We start from the raw sequence: 6,712 nt of genomic DNA on the forward strand, positions 1-6,712 counted from the left end.
AAGGAGTTTCAAAGTCTAGTTGGAAAGGAAAAATTAAGGTTTAAAGGTCTCACGCTCAAACTAAGAAATAGAAGAACATGTCAATAGTCTGTTGGCATTTGCTTATTTCCGGGAAATGTCAAAAAGTCAGAACAAGGTATAAACTTGGTTGGAAAATCTGAGCCATCCACTTAAAATGTAATACCACTAATAGCTTTTCAGTTGCTTGAAACTCGAGAAGCAAATCTTTGTCTTGTCTTTGTCAAATAAAAATGAAACAGAAATCTCACTAGTAGTCCCATTATTGCCCACCTTATATTTTGGCTTGCAGGCATTGTGGGGAGGGGTGTGGAATCTGAAAAAGGCACAACTGCATTGGTAATGGGGGTCTGTGGTCACCACATTTCATTCTTTCGTTTCATCCTCACAAGCAGATGAAGAAATATTGGTATTTATAAAAATGTTCCTTCCTTTACTATAGGAAGTCTAGAAACCTTGTAATAATTCAGTTATATCTGTTTTTTTCATTTTCTCCTCTTTTCCTGCTTTTATGTGCTGCATTTGCTTTAGTCAGTGCTCTCTCCTGGCCTTCAAACTCAGCTCAGTTGCTGAAACTGCTGCTTATATAAGCATTAGCGCAGGGTGCCTTTTGAAGCTTCGCATTCCCACTATTGAGTGATGAAGTAAGTGGAGGCTGGTACACTTAAAATGTCCTCTGCCACCCAGTCCTCTTCTGGAGGCATCCTGGGATGAGTTTCTGTTGACGCTGAGGGATTTTCTATTACAAAGGATTAGGACTTCAGGCAGAGATACACAGTTATTTTAACAACAACAAGAAGCATTTTAACGGTGCTTTTTTTCTGTGTTCAGAGTGTTTCATACACATGAGTTTGTAATAATCTTTATAACAGCCCTGTGAGTTAGGCCAGTATTATTATCCCCGTATTAGAGATGGGAAGCTGAGTCTGAGATAGAATCTTGCCTAGGGCCACCTAGCGAATTGGGCAGAAACCACATTTGAACCAGGGACTTCCAGAATCGGAGTTCATTTTCACAGCTGCAAAGCTTATGGGAGCTGAAAGTATTTTGAGTAAAAGCCATCATTTCTATGGTTTGTACACGGTTTATTTTGGCCCACTATCACCTCTGGTCAAACAGATTTTGCATTGAAACAATGCGTGGAAGCAATGCAAAACCTTGCAAGATCTAAGAAATGAAAATGGATTCTTATTTCAAACTGACTCTCTGAAAGAAGAAAATGGCATCTGTCTCCAGCCTTACTTAATAAACCATCATTGTTGAATGCTTTATTCTACCATTTCCTTCCCATTACTGAGCCTTAGCAGACTTAAAGATGGCTTATATAAATGGGAAGGAAGGGCTCATTGTTTTTGAACTGGGCTCTGGCTGGCGGCTGCTTCTGTCCTCTCTGCTCTGGGCAGGTGTGAAGGAAGAGCCAGTAGATGTGAAGCCAGAGCCAGCCTACCCCCTTCCTGTTGAGGCAGTCCAGCAGCGTGTGAGCCGGGGGGCTGAGAGGCGGCTGCTCAGGAGCTCTGGCCAAATCCCAGAGGAACCCTGTGAGGACTGGAGCAGAAGTCCCCCAAATTCCTCACATACTGAACTCTCACTCAGTCAGCTTGGGGGACAGCAGGAGGCCCTGGGTTTGGATTATGCAAGCATCACATTTGACCAGGAGTCTCCACATGGGCAACTGAACAATTGTCACATGGAAGATGCAGCACCTCCTCTGACAGTGCCAATTCAGGAAGGGCTGTCGGAAAGCAGCCATCTTAGCCTAGCAGAGAGATGGATTGTCCAGGCTAATGAGCAGCTGGTACAGGAGGTGCGTGCCTTCCGGCAAGAGTACGCTGAAAGCCACAGAGAGACCGCCTCCATCTTGCACAGCATTGCTGAAGCCCTGACTGGTGTCCACAGCAGCCTGTCTAAGATCCGGGATCTCTACCTCCGCCAGCAGGTGGTACCCAAGCCATGAGGGATATACCAATAGAAGATGCTGGGCACCTCTAAGTGTATATGCCCTTTCACGGATAGGTGTCAGCCATCCTAGAAGTGATTGTATGGACAAGTAATTATTTCAGTTACTGAGATGGGCATGCAAGGGTGAATTGTCAAGGTTGGCCTTTGGAGGGTAACTACATGTTTGGGCTGTTTTAATAGTGGTATGGTGATAGCTGCATATTTTAATAATTTATTGTTAATATTTAATATTTGTTATTTGTTTTTATGTTGTTTTACCTTATTGGTTTTAATATTGTAGGTTGCCATAAGAACCTTCAAGCAAGCAGTGACTAAAAATCTAATTAATGAATAATTTTTTACCTTCCATTCTCAGCTCAATAAAACTGCGAAATGTAAATCTCTTCTTAGGAGTTTGTTAGGAGGCAGGGCTTGTCTGTAGTAATCTTGTACAGAATCCATTCTTTGCTTTAACCTCCCTGGAAGAGTCCCATTATCACTAACAATTGGTAAATTAATCCTAGTACTTCTGCTGCCTCCATTTTCTTTCCTTGGTCTTTGCTTCTACTCGATACTTGCCTGCTTCTAAACTGCTACTCCCTCTTAAGTGTACTCCCTCTTAAGTGTCCTCCTCATGGATTAAAACTTGTTGTGGAGTTTGCATAGGGGTGCCCTTGGTCAGAAGTATCACCAAGGGCTACCATTCTGTCATTTATTGTGGAGGACTGCTGTAGATCTAAATGGTAGTACTCTATAGTACATAATTTAAGGCTTATGGCATATGGCCGAAGTGTCCATGGTATGAATACAGAATTCTTGTTAGGCTACTTTGACTGGCCAAAGCTCCAAAGGGTATCCAAAGATGGATTTCTTAAGACAAAATAACCCTCGTGTGTATCAAAGCAATGGGTATAAGACCCCTGGTTCACAAATCCCCCTTTACCTGCTAATAGATGCTTCTCAGTGGAGGACAAAACCCAGAATTTCTTTGCCTGAGATGTGCAAATCAATCCACATTACTATTTGTGACAGAAGTGCATGTGATCCATGGAACATTATAGAATATTCCTATGTAACATGGGAACCTTATGTGCCTGTTGGGGCCTAGCCCAATCAGGACTATTTTGTTTTCTGAGGGACGATACTTCATGGGGAAAGAAACACAGAGAAGTGCTCTGAAAATGAAGGACAGTAGTATGAAAACTTTTAATTAAAAAAAATGAAGGACAGTACTGGGGGGTGGATTGAAGCTGCAGGAATATTTTTGTAAGCCAAGAGAACTGATACAAATCAGTCTTGTATTGTCATGGCAACCAGATTTTAGCTAGATGTTTAGGGTATGTGGGCTGGGCTAGATTGGTCTAGTTTTTCCCCTTATTTCATCTGTTCCATTAGGTACCTATATCGACAATTTACATTTTAGGCTCTGAGAAGCTTACCTTTGCATTTGTTGAATGAACAGTGGTCCTTTATTATTCTTTTCCAGTTCTTTGAATTGCCTTTTGGGGAAATCACATCATTGCAGTCTAATCAGGCAGGGGTGTATATACTCGGTTATGCATCTCCACCAGAAGGATTCTAAAGTGTAATTAAAGGGTCTAAGCAGGGTATGGAATTCCTCGTTTGTGATGGATAGCCATGTTAGTCTGCCTGCAGCAGTAGAAAAGAGCAAGAGTCCAGTAGCACCTTAAAGACTAACAAAATTTGTGGCAGGGTATGAGCTTTTGTGAGTCACTGCTCATTTCTTCAGATATCTGGAGAAGTTAGCAATGACTCATGAAAGCTCTTGTTTGTGTAGTGAGAGCTTTTGCCTCAGGCGAGCAATCTCAGTTAACAACCTATAAATTATTTATTACGTTTGCATCGTTTCCTTCCCCCAAGCAATCCAGGGAGGTGTACAAAGGTGTTATGCCATTCTTATCCTCAAAATTACCATAAAGTAGATTAAACTGAGGAGCAGTGACAGGCCCAAGGTCATTGGACCTTGTTTTCCTTAGCTCAGCATTCTGGCTATTGCACACTAACTTGGACCCAACAGAGGATTTCTGTGGACAGAATGGCTTCTGCATGACTTTCTCATTTCCTCCTTCCCCCTGCAGTCCCAAATGCCCCTCCTTTGGGGGCCATTTTGAGCTGTGGTGGGAGGCAAGAAAGCCATGCTCCCCAAGTGGAATTTGTTCCATTTGTGGAAACTCTTCTTTGGCTCCAAGCTACTGGGCACTGAATGTATGAACAAGCCTTTTTGTCCCCATGCTCAAATCAAACCTCTGCCTATCCCTGGTATTATTACAACAATCCTTACTGGCGAGGCAAAAGTGAGAATCTCCCTTCCTGAAACAGTTTTATTGCAAAAGAAAAGAGTTTTGTGGTTCCTTAAAGATGAACAGATGTATTCAGTCATAAGGTTTTATTATGGAACAGAACCCACTTAAACAGATGAATGTAGTATTCTTCAACTGGCTGATACATACACATGGCTACCACTCTGGAATTTGTAACCAAACAGTAGAGGACTGTTTTGTTCTCATTTTCTATAAATCCCAAGACACTCAAATGTTTAGCCTCCTATCTATGAATGACTGTGCAGAGTCAGCATTTTTCTTTACAGCAGTTCTTCAAGAGACAGGCCAGATATGTCATCTAGGATATGATCCCACATGCTGTGGGTTTGCAGTGGAAATATGTACATTTCAAACGACAGATTTTTGCCTTCAGAGTCACCAAAAAAGTTGTCCTGAATTAGACAGATAAAGAGCATAACTGACATGAGAGACACTATATAGGAAATTAAATATGCACTCACACAAACACACACAAAGCAGAAATCTGAATTTACAAATTTAATCCACATTTTAGCAAACATTTGATGATGCACATATGTCATTCTAACTACAACATGGGTTAGCAGTGGTAGCTTCTACTGCTGCCACAGATCTATTGGGTTAAATGTAAAAAATGATCATTTGTCTTGGAAGCACAGAAGCTTTATGCAGTATCCGCGATCCTCCACGTTTTCTGGTTAAGGGGAAAATGCTGTTCAAACAAATTACAAAGGTGATCTGACTCCAATGGTAACAAGAGAAAGAAATTTTACTTACAAAAATAGAAGCACATCTTACATGACATATTCATGTAGGTACATTTAACTTATTGTGAACAGATTAACTTCAAAAAAGTTAACTTGCTACAGCTCCAAGCCAGGTAAGAGAGAAGAGAGGTCCTATATAAGAAAAAAAACAAGGCAAGCAATGGCCAGAGAGCCTCAACATCTAACGGAGGAGCGGGTGGGGCCAACTGCCAAGTGTACCTGAGTGAGAAAATTCTCTTAACCCTTTCCCTCCCAGATCCTCTTGCATGCAGAGTTACAATATCCAACAAGATTAGGGCCATCACCACACAGTGGGAACAACGTTTAGGCTGGAGGGGACAATGGCTAAGGCTATTAATCCCTCCTGCTGTAAAAGTGGTGCTCCCTGTTTAGCAGCAGTATGCAGACATCAAAGTGTAGAAGGAGAAGCAAACCCAGAGGCATTTTCCAACAGTCAATTTCCATAACAAATCCACAGACTGGGTCTAAAATGACATGCACTGTTCAGAAGAAGGGCCCACAAGAGAGGTAAATACACAGAGTGCATTGCTTCCATTCACAATGGGTCCACTGATTTGCTGAATTGCTAAAAGCTCTGAGCTCATGGGGAACTATCACACGGCTTGGATATTGTCTTATAAAGGAGACGGATTGGATGCAGAAGAGTTACCCGGTTTTTGCACAATGACTGCCTTTGTGCTTTGGATGGTGCCTTCTGCCTCTGTTGCACTATGCCTTTCTCTGTTTCAGGAAATTTAAACATAGATTCCGTTTGTTGTATGACCCGATCCAAAGGCTGCCTATATTTGCACTTGCTGAGCCTTACACCCCCAACCTCCACAGATGGGACACTGCAAAGATTTGAGAGGACTACAGTTAGAGTCACTGTACATGTTCACCTTACACTGTGGTTTGCGGCCCACATGTATTAATTCCATCTGGCTGCTTTTGAAGTTCAAATGTATTTTTGCTCTCTCTTCCTTCCTTGAGGATTGTATGGTTCTGTTCCTTTTCTTCTGATGAAGGGAGCTGTGACTCTTGAAACCCCAAAAATCTTGTTGGTCTCTAAGGTGCTACTGGATTCAAAGCTGGGTCTTTCCTTCTGTTAACCATTGGCTGCTTCCAGATGGGGTGTGAAAAAACACCTTTGTCATGGCGGCGGCAGCAGCAGCAAAGCAGCATGGGAATGTGTAAGATCAGTGTCAACATGCCCTGTTATCAAGCTTGCTCTGCACCCCCCTCCCCACTTCTCACTGTAGCACATGCACTGGCTTTTCCCACAGCCTATAACCCTCCCCTTTAAAGGGCTTTTCCCCCTTTCTTTTTTCTAGCCACACAACTGTTATAGCATGGTGTGATCAATCCAAAAAGAGCTTTGGGGGAGCATCCCCATGAACACACCAGCTGCAGTTTTCCCTTTAACCTAGATAAAATTAGATGTATACTTTCTCCATAATAAAGGGTTAAAAAAAAGGAGCTAGACAAATCATAAGTTGGTTGAGCACTATGATGTCTGGACACTCTTCTTTACTGCAGGGTCTTCCTGCTGCCCTTGCAGGGAATAATCTCCATGTGGAAGCAGCCATTCCCACTTTTTAACCCTTTCCTTAACATACATCCTCTCCTTTATTCTCCCTTATTTACAGAAGCCTGTACAATCTTAAAGGC

The sequence above is a fragment of the Gekko japonicus genome, unplaced genomic scaffold, assembly GCF_001447785.1.
Source record: "Gekko japonicus isolate JY-2015 unplaced genomic scaffold, Gekko_japonicus_V1.1 scaffold211, whole genome shotgun sequence".
In the NCBI taxonomy this organism is placed as follows: Eukaryota; Metazoa; Chordata; class Lepidosauria; order Squamata; family Gekkonidae; genus Gekko; species Gekko japonicus.